Source organism: Dermacentor albipictus, chromosome 6, assembly GCF_038994185.2.
Source record: "Dermacentor albipictus isolate Rhodes 1998 colony chromosome 6, USDA_Dalb.pri_finalv2, whole genome shotgun sequence".
In the NCBI taxonomy this organism is placed as follows: Eukaryota; Metazoa; Arthropoda; class Arachnida; order Ixodida; family Ixodidae; genus Dermacentor; species Dermacentor albipictus.
In genome coordinates, this window is record NC_091826.1 from 19,164,068 (window position 1) to 19,182,611 (window position 18,544).

The 18,544-nt window shown below is 44.5% G+C and overlaps 1 long non-coding RNA gene across 1 annotated transcript; it reads left to right on the forward strand.

The window, feature by feature from the left end:
- Window positions 1-9,185: 9,185 nt before the first annotated feature.
- Window positions 9,186-17,570, forward strand: LOC135896321 (uncharacterized). The gene is made up of 3 exons (XR_010562670.1): window positions 9,186-9,320; window positions 13,398-13,461; window positions 17,400-17,570. It is a non-coding gene; the product is annotated as an uncharacterized lncRNA (long non-coding RNA).
- The last annotated feature ends 974 nt before the right edge of the window (window positions 17,571-18,544 follow it).

Sequence of the window (18,544 nt, forward strand, 5' to 3'; positions counted from 1 at the left end):
CAACACAAAGTCCGGTCGCATAACTTCACTGAAATCGGGCCCTATGAGAGCACGGATTAGATTAAAATGAAGTTACATTAATCCAGGCATTGAATTGGTCAGAGTCGCGTTGAAAAGATCCCCTAGAATGAGCTTATCGCATTTAAACACACTACTCAATAGTTTTCGAGAATATTGCTCGCTTCTAAAAATCTTTGAAAGGCATGTAACGTTCGTCTTTCAATGAGTATGTTGGCCGTGAGCCTAAGAACTTCCTCAGGCTGAAAGGCCTGTGGTCTAATGTCACTAAATCACGTACTAAGCTTTTCTGCGTGTGTTGTATCGTGGAAATTCTACCAGACGGCGCTGTACATTCTCATCCGCGTGGCCACAAGTGCATTCCGGCCTGTCAGCTCTTGAAACGTAGGTGTTACCGAGCCGCAGACGGTGAACGAGCGTTTCAAAGTCTGTGGTTGTATCTAATGTGGACAGGATTTTAAATTAAAGCAAGGGATCAATGATAAATAAATCTGAAGATTTCGAGTTCTGATGAAACCATGTGGCCTTTCAACCAATTTGCTATCGCAATCCATGCTTCGCCGTTAAGGCAAAACTCTGACCATGTATATATATATATATATATATGTGTATATATATATATATATATATATATATATATATATATATATATATAGTTAAATGAACTGTTCTGTAGGTCCGGTGAATAGGTAGTTGAAGAAACGAGGGAGCACTTTTACGAAAATGTCATTTTTAATGTTTTAACGATTCGGCCGTGGCAGGGCCTTCGTCAAAATACGTCAGAATGGTTTATTCTGATGAAGGACGTGCCACGGCCGAAACGTTTAAAGATTAAAAATGAAATTTTCGTAAGTGCGCTCCCTCGTTTCTTCAACTATATATATATATGCGCGCGCGTGTGTTTGTGTGTGAGCGCGCGTGTGTTTAGCTTTCCAAAAACAGAGGTAGCGAGTGAACGCTTGCGTGTTCAAAGGAACCGGGTCCTTTCAATGGAAGGGAACCGCAGTCGAAGATGACCGAGAATCAAGTGGTGAGACGAAGTTAGGAAATTTGCAGGCATAAGAAGGCAGGAGCGCATTGTGGTGTCGTCTCCCTTCTGTTCTTGTTCACTGGTGCTAAATATGCTTTCCAAGTCAGTTTACCAACACACCCAACAAATGGAAATAACGTGGTGTCAGCACAAGACAGGGTTAATGAAGGTCGCTGGGGGAAGCCTTCGTCCTACAATGGGCATAAAATAAGCTGACGATGCCCTGGTGAAGCAACACTATAGTGTCGGGTTGGCTGAGAAAACAAAATCTGCCCTGCTAATCAAAGACAATAGTTTTCTTCTGCCTCTTGCTTCGCAGTAAACGTTTTGAGAGGTGGAGTGTTGATGAACGCACTCATCGCGGTCAGCACCGTGCTCAGCACAAACATGGCTCGGAGTCCGCCGTCCTGCGCTCTGCCAGTGTTCCTCGTCAAGCTCTCCGAGTTCGTGGTGCACCGGCTGCCCTGTCCTTGTCCTGCAGGCCGATCTGGCGCTGGCGATGACGATGGCGGTGTGCAGAACAAGTGCTACAACAACGCCGTGGCCCGCGAGTGGTACACGGCGGCTCGCGCTCTGGACCGTGCCCTCGACCTCGTCTTCACGGCTGCCTACGTCGTCCTCTGCCTGTGACGCTTCCTTGTACTGTCACTATAATTTGGAACACTAACAAGCCGAAACAGACTAGACTGGGTTGGATTGTTCGCCAACTCGCTTGCATTCGGACGTAACAATCGCTTAATTTAGGTTCCAGTGCGTACCCTTATGAGCATTCTGAAAAATAAGGACCAAGTTGCTGTTAAGATACCGCGTTTTACGTGTCTAAATGCACGTGCCCTGCATAAAAGTCTACAATGAGACCAAATGTTCAGCAGGAAAGCTGCTCATCACATTCTAAGGGGACACTAAATAGGCAAGTTATTTTGAGTACTAGTAAAACACCTTACAAGAATGCCACAAAACTCACTGTTGCCGTGATGTGCCGTGTCTCTTCTAGCTTTGGTAAGTTAGAAGAGCCAGAAAAACACAAAACGTTGAATTTCTCGCCTTGACGTTGAATTCTCGCATTGACATCATGGATTTCGATGACGTCTATATCTACCGTCTAGCTGCTCGAACCTAATCAACTGTTTGTCGGCAATGATCGACTACACTGCAACCAAGGACTGCATTCAGCAAGTTTCTGGAACTGTTGCTCCACCATAACGGCTCGGGGACACACACACACGCACACACAAGAATATATCTAAATCCGTGATGTCGCAATCACGTAACATGAAGTGGAGTTTCAGTACAAAGTAAAGAAAAAGATGTAATGACTGACCGTCCGTTTCTTTTTTAATAAGGAACCTATTATTAAGAAAATAAGAAAACAACTTGGAGGTTGCTTAAGCTTCACCTTTAAGAGTGGAATGCGACAGCGTTCATCAGTACATGTTTCTAACACACTTCATTAAGCTAAAGACAACAACGCAGTCATTAGGTCCCCCTAGAAGCCACACCTATAGCGTCCTAGGCCACAGACAGACCTCACACGGCAGCTGGAAAAGGGGTTTGTGTTTGAGTTACCGCGCAAAAGAATTATGGTTTGCCGTATATTGAAATTACAGTTCGACGCTATCATGCCTGTAGGTTGTGTGTAAGACGTACTTTACGGATTTTCTGATGCATGTTACTTTGAGAAATTAAATTAGCTCAGCAACGCTTATGCGCCACACGGAGGGCCTGCGTAGTTTGGGATACGTGATTCTGGTCGATATTTCTCTAACGGATAACGCCGCCAACACCAGATTTTCTGCGACACAGAAACAATAGTTTAGAAAGAATACTTCATCAGCGTAAACTGATGAATATTCTGCGTTTTTGAGATTGGAACACATGTCGCTTCCGGGGATGCTACGATCACACGCTGGTCGTAATTACAAATTAACTTTGTGATTCTACCGTGTAGAGGCTATAATCTGGCTATCACAGCCATCATACTGGGGTGAAAGGGTGTGGGGGAGGTGAGGATGCGAGGAAATAATTTGGAGAACATGGCCTTCATAAACATGAACTTGAAGATCGATCAGTGCACAACCATACACGGTCCCAATTTCAATTATTTAGCATATGAGACGTTCAGATTTCGTTCTCTTCCAAGTGCAATTTATTTTTAGCGTAATTGCTTTTGGAGAAAAACCTGGGCTTTTTAAGACGATCTCTCCGAGAAAAACCAGTAAGGCCCCAGAATGGAACGTCATGTTCGCTCTCTAGCTGCTCGTCTCCCTCCTTTCTGATATCTTATTAAGTTTTTTGTTTGATTCATCTCTCCCTCACTTTAGTGCTACTTCATTCTGTTTTATTGTGAAGGACCGCACAGCATTGTTCGCGCCTACAAACGTTCAAAACATTGTACGTCTTGGAAGAGCATGTACTCGGGTGACAGCAAACTGCACCAAATATCAATTCCTTCAAGCATGTGCGCGGGGTTGCAGCACAGGTGCATTAAGGTGCATATTAAAAGGTGAATATAGGTGCATGAAAAAATTTACTGGCTAGGCTGTACCAGGGACTGAACCGCGCTGGGGTACGTGAAATGTCTTGCGCATGCTGTTAAACGTGTATGAGAATGATAGGGTAAAGAAATGACGTGTAACAAAATACACGAGTGAAATTTAATCACGCTTCACAGAGTTTACATGCTTAACTTTTGATACAGCTATAGTGGGTGTCCCATGGTCTGCTCTTGGAAAAGGTGCTTGCTTCCTATTCGCAGAGCGCCCGCCGTTGTCAAAGGTGGTAGGCGTGATTTAGCATCCCTCAGTCTTGCTCTCTGAACGCCGAGTGAGACACTAAATTTAACTCCGATTGCGTCGTGCAGTCGTGCACAGAGAAGGCATTTCTTAGTCATGCGGGTGTCGAGTGCACAGAAGCCAATGAGACACTAGTTTAGCTCCGATTGCGTCTTGCTCATCACAGCTATATTGGTGCCTTATTGGCCTCTGTGCACTCGACACCCGCATGACTGAGAATCAACGAGAAGAAATGGGGTTAACCGAGGGGCCCGATTTTTATTAGTCATATCGTAAGAAGCCAACAAACACTGACACCAAGGACAGCATAGGGGAAATTACTTGTGCTGCATGCGAAGGTTGTGGGTTACATGCGGTTTTACAAATTACATGCGAAGGTTGTGGGTTCGGTTCCAACCTGCGGCAAGTTGTTTCTTCATCCACTTTCATTTCCATTAGTTTATCGTTTCTTTATTTCATTTATTATGCACAAGTATTTTTCCCTATGTTGTCCTTGGTGTCAGTGTTTGTTGGCTTCTTATGATAACACCAAAGTAAGGCACGTGGGTAGTACGATTGAAGCGACGTAAGCGCCATTACTCTTACATGTGTCCTTCACATCGCGTCCACCGTTACATGCGGTTTTACCATGCGACCCCCTTGTGCAGACCGAAATGAAAGACGCCTCATGTCAAAAAAAAAAAAAAGTTTGGCCTTTTACGTGCCAAAATCACGATATCATTGCGTGACACGCTGGAGTAGGGGATTAACTTTGACCACCTGAGGTTCTTTCAACGCACATTTAAATCTGACAATATGGCCATTTTCCCGTTCTGCCCCCATCGAAATGCGGACGCCGTGGCAGGGGTGGTTCAAACCCTCGGCATCGAGCTCAGCAGCGCAACTCAATAGCTACTGGGCTATACTGCAGCAGATGTGTACGTGCATGTATTGTAATCAAGGCAGCTGCAAGTTGTCGCATTCTCGGCGAAGCCGACCAGACGCTCCAGCAAATAACAGCTTGTGCAATGCGAAGGCTCAGAAAAGGGCGCTAACCACAGTTCAAGCTTGAAATAATCGCGCCCCAAGTTAAGTAAGCGCCTTAAATAAAGTATGGTCTCGATTCTGCGTTTCTTCACACAGAAAATTCTTTACAGGTTGTAAGTAAGAAAAAAAAAATAAAGTGAAGGCCACCGCATCTCCTTATCCTTTTCGTTCTTCTGGTTTCTTATCTTTCATGTGGTAAACCTGAATGCTCGAAGCGGAGCTAACGCAATCGCTATTCTCATGAAATTTTCTGCAGCAGCCATTGTATTGTCCGCTGTTACATTGATTGTGAAACCGCAAGCTGTTATTGTCAGCGGGCGCACATGCATGAGATTCCCTGATCGCTGTTGTCGGCCAGACAGAGTAACTGCAGTCTTTTTAATTATTATATGGTGCTGAAAACAAGTCGCCTTTAGTTGGCGCCGGCTACTCCTTTTCACACAGACATTTTTTTTTAATGTTAACTTAACGCAATAAAACTAAAAGTCAACTCCAAATTCTAATAACACGAAGTCCAGTCACGTAGGTGCACTACAGCGAAGAAAAAGTCTGGGGGAAGCTAAACGGCTCTCATTGTTTGCGAACGTGGCGTGAGCTCACGCCTGTTCAGCTGGAATCCTTGCTAATGATTCACGCTCCAGCGCCGGTGCAGCTGTCAACTCACCAAAGCGTCCGTACCCGCAGCAGCTCTGCTTTGGGAGCAAGTGGGTTTTTTGCGTAACCACGACAACACGACCTGTGAGCCAATAGAAGCTTCGCTTGAAAAAAGCTCGGTGCCCTTCCACTCTGTGAAGAAGGATGACCAGCGAAGCTGTGCATCTGGGCCCCTTGATGGCAAATTGCACATGCGCCGCAGGTCGGCCCGGTATTGCACTATTTTTGGTATCGGCCCTCTTACGTGGAGTGCTTAACTCCTGCTTCACCTCCTCCGGGGAAGGCCCGGCATTGTATTATCTTTGGGGTGGGCCCTTGTATGGGGAGTGCTTAACGCCAGCTTCATCTCCGTCGCGGGTCGGCCCGGCATTGCACTATCTTTGAGACCGGCCCGCGTATGGACCGGCCTCAAAGATATGGTTTCTGTAGTGTTACCTCGAGTCCAAGGCACCCCCAGGGAAATGGAGGAGTGGAGCGTATGCTACAGATGGTTAAGCATCTCGTTTTGAAATCGAATGACCCTTAGTTAGCCTTACTAGCTTACAGAGCAACGCCTAGTGTTATAGGAGTCAGCCCAGCGGAGATCATAATGAATAGAAGGCTCAGGACTCGAGTCCCAATGCTGCCTCAGCACCGTACTCCGTGACAGTGCTCACCGAAAAAGGCAATGGATAATGATCGGAAGGTCAGGAAGAGGCAGAGCCGCTACTTTGACCTACGTCACCGATCTAAACATCTCCACATGCTGGAAACAGGCGATGTGGTGTGAGTGACTGACCTCCGTACAAAAGGTATCGTGCTCGGAGCAGCGCCACAACCACGTTCATACCGTATTCAGACGTATACAACGGGGTCGAAGTTCGACGGAATAGGCGGATGCTCAAGCGTCTCCCGAAAGATGAGATAAACAATGGAAGTTACGAGTTTCCAGATAGTCAGGAACAGCCCAGCTGTGTTCCGTTGAATACTAGAACAGGCGACAACAGGAACGAATCCTGGGTGCCCCTGACTGAAAAGGAAACAGACGCTAACAATTCCCAGATTAAGACTTTGACGACTACTAGATCCGGTAGAGTAGTTCGAAAACCCACCAGGCTGGGTGTGGACGAGTGATGTATGAAGTGATTTTGCTTTGTGGTCCTTTGTTGGTGTGTACCCAGCCTGCCGGCGCCCATGCATAATTGTGTAAATGCTTGAAAAGGGGGATGTGTTGGAATCAGTTATGTGTTCTGGTTGGTACACACGACGCCACATGAGAGAGGCGGCGCCAACAGCCTCTGTGTCTGCACGGTGGATCACGTGAAGAGGTGTTCGCTGAATAAAAGGGGCTCTCCTCGATCACCCGAAAGGTAGCGTCCTGACTGTGTTCGTGGGACCCTGGCTCTCACCGCGACACTTAACGCCCGCTTCACCTCTGCCGCGGGTCGGCCCGGCATTGCGCTATGTCTACGATCGGCCCTCGCATGGGGAGTGCTTCACACCTACTTCACCTCCGCCCCGGGTCGGGTCGGCGTTGCATTATCTTGGGGATCGGCCCGCGTATGGGGAGTTTTGTGTCTTCACATGGACACGATCACGGGGGAACTAGCCCTTAACAAGTTTCGCTGTAAAAAGTAGCCACGGGGAGGATACGATACTCTGTTCAAGAATGTTGTAAAAAAAAGTTCCCGGAGTGGTAACCCCCGCAGCTTCTTACCAGCACAGGTGAAACCAGAGTTTGCCTATACTCCTGTGTTCAAAGAGGGCTTCGGCAGCTGAAATCCATTCACAGCTCACGCCATTTTGGTCAGTTATTGCAAACGCTAGGCTAACTTGAATAAAATAGTTCAACGTTCTTGCCTAAAAGGCTACCTTTGGCTGCGTATTGATATCATGAGGCGTCATAATATCTGAAAAGACGTTTAGGCTTCCTTCTAAAACCACTCACAGAAAGAACGACGTCGAACGAAATCTGTACAGCTAAATTAACCATCCTGAATTAGACGCAGTGGGAAGAAAGCGCTTTGCATATTCCGCGCTATTTGCTTTACTTTTTTCTTGCGCACGGTAAGAATGGCGGCGGTCCGGCTTCACTTTTGAGACGTCATCTCCACTCCAGCAAACCCTTATTGCGATAGCAATTATATGGACAGTCTAGGCGCATTTATGCCGTCCCCATGAGGTTCCTTATGAATGAAAACACGGGAGGGTGAGCCGGCGAACGTGGTTCAATCTCGCGTGCGCAAGCGAGAAACGCTGTCCGGATGTGCGCCCACTCCTGTCGCGAGCGAGGCGGGGAGGTCAGGCGAGGGAAGAGGAGTGTTCTGCTCCGGCGGCTGCAGGGTGGTTCGATGTCCTCCTCGCCCGCCGCTCCGTGCAGAGTGGACACAACCGCGGCGTCTACTACGGTATTGGCCAGGCGAATCACGGATGATGTAGTATAGACGCCTGTGACGGACGCTGTAGGAACGCGTTGCCGGCGCTTGTGGGTCTTGAAAGTGATTTGCGACGTGGCCAAAGTGTGCGCCCACGTGAGCCTCCTCTTCAATGCGATCTGCGATGTTTGCAGAGTGCGCGTAGTGCCGGTAGCTTCGTATGCGCTGTGCTCTCGACGTTTCGTTCGCGTTGAAGCGAGAGGTGCATGAAGGTCAGTTAGCAAGCTGCTGCCGCGATTCCTCACTCCAGAATTTTGACAGCCAGTTTCCGCGCCCATCGAGCGAGATGTGTTCATGTTTGCCTGTGCGCGTTCGACACCATACTGGTTAATTCAGGGTGCTGCAGCTGCTCTCTCGGCCTTTCCCGTTGTCGGGGGCCCGTAGGCACTGTCGCCGAAGCCCATGGGCAACGACGATGAATAAAGTGCAACGCGCTTCAGGTACCCGTCGTACGACGACTGCGACATCCCACAGGGTGTGAGGTGCAGTTCGCCCTACGAACCCGATAAAGAAATGTAGTGTCGACACCAATGTGCCACTCGGAAAAGTACTGTCATCGCTCCGCAAAGTGGTGCCATCGTGCTGAAAAGTAGTGTCATCGAGAAAGAACATTGAACGCAATGTGCGTGAAACACTATCTTTACAAGGACTCCGCAAAAAAATTCAGTTGACAGATCGCAATATGGCCGGTTTGTTGTCTTGCGTTGTCGCGACCTCATAAGCAGCAACTTTACACTCGGAAACATGACGCAGCAGCACTAAACTCAGCAACATTTTGCCACAACACTAAACTCGGCGACACACTCAGCGACAAGTAATATATTCTTACTTATCATAAGAATTGCTTATGTGCCCCCATAGATTTTTTTTTCGTCTTTGCGTGTTTTCTTTCTTTCCAAGAAGTCAAGCCCCCGTGCAACCTTTCAATTCAACACGCATTTTTACTAACTTGCCCGGCTTTCGGTTCTTCAATTCTCTCATATATACCTGGAAACAGCACAGACTCCTATTTTCAGCAGATAATGCAGCTACTGTACTTTACTAGTAGTCAGCTCTTTATGATGATGTCGTTCGCACTATTGTATTCTACGAAAGTCAAGTGCCAGTGTGCATACATTACCTAATATGCGCGTCTTGTGCGTGTGCATATTTGCGGGAAAAGCCGGCCCCCAATTGTTCTCATCTTCGAAAGCCCCGTCACATAAAAAAAAATGGAGATGCCTGTGACGCTGCCTAGTATTTACGTCACCATCTGTGTATAAAGACACTGAGATTTTAAGGCGAGCTCACGGTTTTTGACGAGAGAACAAGTACAGTATCCAGCTTTACGATGTCCGCAGCAAATTCTGTATTCATCTTAATCTTTGCAATCACAATCATGACGATGTAAGTACAGTAGTCAGTGCTACCTTTGCTAAGTTACTTTGGTTTATAACTTAGCTGCTCCTTACTACTCTACGTGCCACGGTGGCACAGTAGCTATGCCGTTCTGCTGCTGAGCTCGAGATTGCGGGTTCGACTGCGCGGCCGCTGCGGTCGCGTCTTGGCGATGGTTAAATGCAAGAACGCTCGTTTACTTAAGTTTAGGTACATGGTAAGTCACCCCAGGTAGTTAAGAAAAGTTCGGGGTCCCTTACTAAAGCGCGCCCCATGATCATATCATGGTTTTGGCACGTCAAACCCGGCCTTTAATTTGATTTTCTTCTTAATGCCAATATGTTCAGAGCGTGTAAGTGGTGCAAAACCCCACAGAAATGGCCAACCACCAAATGCTCCCGGGAGTGCAGTGTTTAGCTTATGCAGCTTACAACTGTGCTTCGTCGCACGGTCTTGAGTTTGAATCCCTTGCACTTTTTTTTTCTTTGGCTTGACGACAACTTTACTTGACGCTGATGTCTGCGGCCGTAAGCAAAACGGAAAGGATGGACGGGGGGCAGGAAGTTCAGTTTCGAAAACACTTAATTCAGCAGTAATTCAGCGAGCACTTCATCCAGCAGTAATTCATTTAATTCAGCAGCGGTTCAGCGGAAGTTCAAAGTGATTTTTCGAGGACTATAAAAAGGCTGCTGATGTCGCGAATGGTTGCGTATTTACGGGGAAGCGCGCACAAAAGTGAGATTGAGTGTAAAGCTAATTAAATATTCCGTGTTTGATCAAACGCAACCCTATACGCAAGGAAAGGCGCTTGCTGGATTTTACGTGTTCCGCCAAATCAAAGCTTAATTTCTATGCTCTTTCCCCTATACCACTTCATGCGGACAGCTGTCTGGCCAAGTATATCGGGCCGATACCGGAGGCTGCGTGATCAAAGGCCTGGTGACCTGGTGTTTCAATCTTTACACCAGTGCAAGATGTGTGTCCTCTCAAAGGTTTTGTTTTAAAATGCGGTCTTGCACGCGAACCTATCCTAGAGCTGTAGCGACGTCACACCATCAACATGCCTCCTAACAGCTGTTAGAGCTTGCCTGTGGTGATGACGTTAACTATGTTTTGGCTTCAATTAATAAGTTTAATTCAATAAGGTTAAATCAATTTGCCGCTTCTGCATTGATAATTTCATTCCACACAAAATAAAGAAGGTTGACCGCAAAAAATTCTTGATCAATCGGGATATAATACCACCACGTCAAAAAATTAAAAAGATACCGAAAGCGTAAAAAAAGTTTTGGACCAATATTTGAAGAGCTAAAACAAACACTCACTGAAAGAAATTAGAGCAGGCAGGCAGTTATATTGCTCCCACATCCTGACACGATTTCTTCAGACTGACTGAAAAATGTTGGCGCTACTTGAACTTTAAGAAGAGCCAAGCTGTTGGCCACATAAAGATTGATGGACGAGTAATTCAGGATAAGCTACAACAGGCTTTCGAATTAAAGTATTACGTTCATTCGATCTTCTCTGAGTCTAATCAGTGCTCTCCGGTTGTTGCTGACCACGTGGAAAATGTTATTTCTGATTTTATAACATATAAGGTGTATTTTCTATGCTAATAAATTTAAAACAAAAAAATGCATGCAGTCCTGGAGGTATTGCTAAGGCTTTTCTTCGTCGCTATGCGACCGTCCACGCTCTTGCCTCTGTTCTTGACGAAGTCCGCAAGGTTGACGTTACATTCCTCGATTTCAGCAAAGCCTTCGATAGGGTCTTTCATTTTGGTTTGATTACAAAACCAAGCAACGAGGGCTTTCAATTTCACCTAGTAAATTGGATATCTAGACACTTGAGTATGCATAGGCCATTCTTCGATGTTGAAGGCAATAGCTTTGTTGCCCTCCCCATAAACTACGGAGAGCCTCAAGGAAGCGTGCTCGGACTGCTACTTTTCCTAGTATACATGCATCCATGACATTAAAGCATGCATTGAGGATAGTGTAACTATTAAATTGTTCATGGTTGAGTGCTTACCTCGCAAGGGGATTAACGATGCTAATGACCAAGTAATCCTGAGTAAATCTCTGAGTGCGATTTATGACTTGTGCGATACCTAGGAAATGAAACATAATGAAAAAATAAACGTTTCTATGCGCATCACCACACAAAAAAAAAACCCTCTAGCATATCAATACATTATTGAGCAATCCACAGTCACTGAAACAGACTCTTCTAAATAGTTATGTTTAAGAATCAACAATCGCTTGAACTGGTCGCAATAGATCGATAATGTCTGTTCGTCTGGTCGGCGTAAACTCGGCCAACTAAGGCCCAAGCTGAAACACTCACCTCCATCCGTGAAACCTTTAGCGTTCAACACACTGGTAATGTAGCGATTAGAATACGCCTGCGTCATCTGGGGCCCTTTCATGGAAAAAACCGTTAACAAACTGGTACACATAAACAGACTTGACGTATACTTCATTGTTATGGACGTTATGACGTTATCTCATTTAATGAATGAAAAATAATGTTCTGACCATTGAATACCAAAGAAAGGCAGCACGCCTAAAATTGTTTTTCGGCCTCTGGAAACGGGAATTAGAACTTGATCATTCATCCCATATCCAGTCTTAGCTATCAGCCAGACCCACTAGTAATCATCACCCCTACCAAATAACTCCTATTTTGGCGAGCAGAAATTGTTTAAAGTTTTTCTTTTATTCAAGAACAATCAATGAATGGAACAGCCTCCCAACCGATGTATTCCTCTTCGACGATGTACTATGTGCCGTGAAAAAACTGCATTTTAATAAAAATGCCTGCGCGTGCGTGCTTTATTGCGTTTAGCCTTCGCGCAAAGAAAGGATCAGTTCTGTCTGTCCTTGCTTCGTTAGGCTTGCTAACACTGTCTTATGTGTACCTAGTAGATTCTTTCTTCACTATTAATTTTTCCTCCAAAAATTATCATCAATTTTATTGGACTTTACGCAATTCCTTGCGTTATACATCTTTTTTTTATTATGAAAACGCTCTTTCTTTTTCCCTTTGAATGTTTTTACTTTTTATCAACACTGTATGCTGGAACACTGCATGCTGGCATGCAGTATTCTGTAAATAAAGAATAAAAAATGCTTACTTTAGCAGATCTACCGGGGAGCCATCGCTGGATTCCGGCAGTCATCCTCGGATATTTCCTTCCAATGTTTTCTCCATCCTTCTCTAGAGTCAGTTATTGTCACAATAGTTTCCAACTAGAGACATTGCTGTCGAAAGGTCAGAAGAAATATTGCCATGATCGTTTGTTCCGCTACATTTCTTGCCATCTCTAGGCACTTATGCGGCCGACCATAAAACTCAAGCTTCGTAAGACATGCTGAAATGGGTGTTCACAGCGCGAAGAAATATTAGACAATGAGATCTTAAACAACAAGGTAAATAACCATACAAAAGGGAGCTTTGCTTTGCGAACTTCCCCACAGGAACACGAGAACGAAAAAAAATCATTTTGTTTGTATCCTCAAAATTAATTTAAGAGGCCAGTTACTTGGTGCAGATATTTCTTTCATATAGAACGTAACTTTTTTGCACAAATTTCAAGAACTGATGTTCTGTAATTAGGCATTAAAAATGGCGTCACAATTCTTTAAACTGTACCTATTAATGCATCTAACACAGCCAAGACTTACGTTTTACACTGCTCTGAAATGCCTCACTAATGTGTTTGGCCTGTATGCGTTACTCGTTTAAACAATGCAGCCTTTTCCCATAAGCTGTATTATGTTCCATTATATCTGACCACTTTAGACGATCTAAGATGTATAGTTAATAAAGGGAAAATCAGACATCCTCCCGTTCGTAGCAATTGCTACAAAGGACACAACTACTGCCGCAACTTCTACGTCTAAGATGTATAGTTTACAGAATCATGATATCTGCTTCCGGTGCAGTTATGGAATTGTAAAGGTTCGCTAATCGTATCTTCGCTAATTTATTTTCTTCTGTCACGCCGTTGCTTAATTGCACGTCTGCGCAACAAAGCCGACGGCGGGGTTGAAGGTAACCATAAATGTGTCCGTCTTTCCGCAGAAATATGTCCTCAAGCACGGACAGCCGGAGCAGCAGTTCTTTTACGTGTCTAAGTCCCGGAAAGGTAAGCAATGCCATATTTGTAATTGAAGTACCGTCAAAACGCTGCCGAATCCTGCATGTAACATCGTCGGCGACGCTCTGGATACGCTATCTATATTTTTATCACTGTCTCAATGTGTTCCAATTTATTTTACTTCTTACATCATTATACGCCTCTTGTTTTGAGAAGCGTTCACCACAAGTCGATATCTGATAAGCGCGATGAAAGCTTTAGATCGACTACGCAGTTTCTTTTCTTTTTCTGGGAGTCCGCAGCTTAAATAGGTACGGAGATTGAATTAAATGTGAACGAGAGAGTGGTCTATGTGACTCAGGAACAGTCACTACATTTGGTGGCCTTACAGGATACACATACAGTAACTGTCTGCGCAAATGTCATTTAGTATGTTTTCGACTTTGTGCCTGTGTGGTGCTTGCCTAGATGGTGCTGCAATCAGTCTTTCTTTTCCTTAAACTTATACCTTACTGGTGTTCGTTCCCTCCGCTTCCCCTTCTGTAATACGGGGTATCGAATTGAGCATTCCTGTGGTTAACTTCCTACTCTCCAGAAGATGGATAAGGTAACATATATTGTAGATCGACATTAGGGATCTGGACGTCAGATCAGGCAACAATACACAATGTCTGTAGAATTAATGCGAGCTGGGAAAGTCGGTACGGATACACTTTAAAGGATGCGCGAAAGAGTGCGAGCGCAGGCATTCTTGCCATTATTTGCTTGTTCCCTTGTTCTTTCGCGCACAGTATATAATTAGGACCCTTGGTTTTAGGGCAAAAATGAGATGACTCCTTGCCAAGGTTGAGGACGGAGTGTGTTGGTATAGCATATTAGAGGCTTATAGCATATTAGAGCCTTTAATATGCTATACCAACACGTCCAGTCCTCAACCTTGGCAAGTTTCGTCTCCACTACAAAGGGCCCTTCTAATTGTCTTTCTGTTCCCCCTACAAGCGCTCTGTGGTGTGTGTTTTTCTTCTGTGTGTGTAGTCCAAATGTTGTGTAATCGAGCCTCTAAGATGACTCCGGAGTTTCGCACCCGAAACCAGCCTTGTAAATATCATGTTAAGCCTAACTTACTCCTGACGTAGGCGCTTTCTCAAAGGATAATAATAAATGCAGGTGCTACAAAAGTAGTGAACGTTGCCCGACTTGTGCGAGCAAGTGATAAAGATATATTATATTATTAATAATATTCTTATATGAATGTGACACATGCTTCATTGTCGCTTAACATTCAAGCGAAATTACTACTTGCTGCTGGGCGTAGCGCTTCGTAAAAAACGGCCATATAAGGTATATTCAGAGCTTGCCAGCCTTGAGTGAACGAAAGCGTGCTGATTTTTTGATAATGGCGTTCGCTTGAATATGGCAATGATGCATCACGTTTCCCACACGTAGCAAACATGTAAAAGGTGGCAATTTGCTGTAAAGAAAACGCAGTGTTCTCGTTGCTCTTCATTACGAACGGTAGCTGTGTCGCTGCCTCAGAGAACGTTACTCAACTATGTTACGTTGAATAAAATAAATGAGGCAGATTGGACTAATTGGTGTTCAGTTAGTGCTGTTTCACAACCGTAAAGCGCCGAAGCAGTAAAAACTGTTTTTAAGGTTGAACAACAGCGCAAGGACAGTATAGAGTGTACAGAAGAGAGAACAGAGCGCTGACTTCCAACTGTTGCAAGTCAGCGCTCTGTTCCCTCTTCTGTCCCCTCTGCTGTCCTTGCGTTATTAAAGCTTAAAAGCATGTTTCTCCAGCAAGCCCAATCATACACCCTTCTTAGTAAATCAGGACGACAACAGAAAATGACAAAAGACTCTAGAAGTATAGCGTGTCACCGGTCTTCTGCTGGTCTTTTATACCTCTACGTGTTTCAGCGTTACCGGATTTACGTCACCACACGGCCATTGTCTCTTTGAAATGCAACAATACGTACATCTTCTTTGCTGGTTAAGGGTCCTCTCAGGCAAGCATACAGACGGCTTTTCTTCTGCAGATTCTCAAGAGGAGCGCTTCTTTCGTCTCGGTAGCGCGAGGATGACCAGAAAAGTTGCTCGATGTCTCGTATATTGTTGCAACTTGGCATGCTTCGTCTTATACAGGGTGTTCCACATATCTTGAGCCGAGAATTTAAAAATGAAAGGTGCGTCGGAAGCGAATTGAACCGAACGCATACTATTTGAAATAGTCTATAGTAACTCAGACAATTTTTTACTTTATCTAAAGCTCATTAATTAATTAAGTTTATTTACCTAACTTTGTAATTATTGACTGAGGACCCCAAGTATTATATGCAGATTTGTAGAGCACCTTCAGAAACCACCGATCGAGTTGTTTCCTTTACAATACGTCTCACGTAGTCCTTTCTTTCTGGGTTGCAAAGAAAGCCCGCGAAATCTGAAAAAGAAAGGCCACGTGACGGAGCGCTTGCGCAGTCGTATGGGGCTGCTCTCAGGCGTGCGTCCTTAGGCCGTCGTCGCCTTCTGATCGCCTTCATGTCATTGCGATCACTTCTTCCGTGCCATGTCGTCGTAATCTTTCCGTCGTCTTCACGCTGTCATCATCGGGCCATCGTCGTCATGACGGTGTCTCCATTCCATCGTCCGGATGCACATGCGCGAGCGCCACAAGTTTATGCAGTGCGACGCGTTTGGCGGTGAAAATGCGTCCAACTACGCCGTGTGTTTTATACTTGCATATGGTCGCTAAACAAGAACGAACTTTTTCGTGGAGAACAGTGGAAGCTTTGCTTAAACGTATTGCCGCGGTGCATATGATTTACATATTTTTCTTGCTTGCCTTGTTTTTGATTTCAAAATTCCTACCTGCCAAATGGTGAAAAATAAACTTCGTAGAAATGCCCCGTACATGACAATAAGGAGGTGAGGGGTGGCAGTTTAAACCAATTCGAAGCGTACTGTCCTACAGTGAACTGAGAATAGAAAACATGAGCACGAAAGAAACTAGGATGAGAATAGTACACAGGACTGGCATCAGTACCATGCATTCGTGTCGTCCTTGTTCTTCTTTTTTTTTCTTTTCTTTTGTCGCGCTCGTGTTCTACATTTGCACTCATGAACCAAATCTCCCAAGAAAACTTTTTACTATGTACGTATATTGTTGTACTTCGGCTTCTTTTCTGTTCGTGTACTCTTCTTTCTTTCCGTACAGCTTTAGTGACCCCCTTCGCAGAAATGTATGAATTAATGCACAGGTGGGCAGACAGCGATGCGTAATGTCTTCGACAAAAAAAAAGCGATTGCTTGATTGAGATGTCAGAACAGTCCGAGCTGGCGTCTTGGATACAGTGTTCTGACAACAGCGTTGCATCGGCGTGGGCTTGTCAGCTTCGATATGTGTAGTGGTTCACACTTATCTGTGTTTATAAAGAACAATATTTACAGAAAATTTACAAAATATTAGGGCCCTCACATGTAAGTATGATTAATTCAATTATTATAAGCAATATACATTTCAAAAGCTCTTGCACATTGCTGTATAAGTGAACTAGAAATTTTGACAAGTACGGGCAAATTAGAACAACGTTTGCGAGCAGAGAAATGAATTGTGGGAGCTTCTACGTCATGCCAACTCTTTCTACACTTGTAACCTGAGAAGGCGAACAGATACATAAAAACTCAGAAACCAGTGATGTAGTCGAAGCGCGCGACAACTCGAAATTTATATTATGTAGGCGAGAACACCCTGAAAGGAGAATTTCTTGTGTATTAACTAGAAAAAAGTTACTCAAGTTCTAACATAAACATCTGTGAGGCTGACGTCGATTTTCTCGATTCTTGCAGCCTGAAATGACAGTCAAAAACAAACAGACAGTTTCATTAAGTTTGTGACTATGAAATGATGGTTTAACAACGATCATCCGGCCTACTTATGAACGTGTCTCAACAGCACGCACTCATTCTTTCCCACATGTTTCTAGCCTTGCGAACAAGGTGACCCCAGTTCCTGCAACGGGACCTGCACTTGCGAACGACTCGGCAATGATGACGGCACAGCTTCGTACCAGTGCACGGAACCGCCTATTGCGGTATCAGGTTCCTCCGTTTAATGGAAATAATGAGGCAATAAAACTTGTCGCTCTTCATAAAAAGCTTAGATGAATTCCTTATTAACCTCAATGACGACCAAGAGATTGAGCACAGGGCTCATACGTGACAAATGTTCCTCTCGTAATATACTACCAAGAAGAAACCTGATTTATTCTGGGGGGGGGGGGGGGTAAAACAGAGGTGTGCGAATATTCGAATTCGAGTCGAATAGTTATTTAATTCTGTTCGATTCATATTCGATTCCAGAACTCACTATTCGAAAATGTCCAATAGTTGTTTGGTTACAATATATGACATTACAAGACTTACTAGAGCCTCACAAGGGATAGAACAATAGTAGTAAGGACTGTTTCGCGGGATTCTGTTGCAGGAGATTTGCGGTAGCTGTGCAAGATCATCAGTTTTTGAACGAACACGCACAAGGCAGATAAGGTTTGCTGAACAAATGTTTGCTATTCATTATAAATGCCTCATTTTTGTGCTGTCCATAGCGCTTTTCTGTTGTCTCGGTTTAGGCAAATGGACTCTTTGTCCAATCTCGCCATTTTTCCATCACTTCAAAACCATGTATGCTGCTGTAGTATCGCACCTCTTTCCTTGAGCGTACTTCAGCAGTTTACGTATATCTCGTGACGTGCTGGTGACGTGAATCTAACAACTTTGTTTCCTCACTATACTTGTCATGGCGCACAAGATAAGTGGAAACAATTGTTTCTCATTTACAAGCTCTTCAGCTGCCCAGAAGTTCATTTGTGATCTGCATCACATGAAATAAATATTCCTGGAAATACCCTATGTGAATAATGCCATTGTCTGACTCATTTTTACTAAAGCGACCCTACGCAAACTTTATATTTAGCTGTGTTCAAAGATGAGATATTCGATTCGATATTTGGAGGTTGTTTGCCTCGAATATACGTACTCGATTTGATTCAAAATTTGCGCTATTCAAACACAACTGTGGTAAATATATTCCTGGACCTAGCGCCGAGGTTATATTATTGATAATTTAACT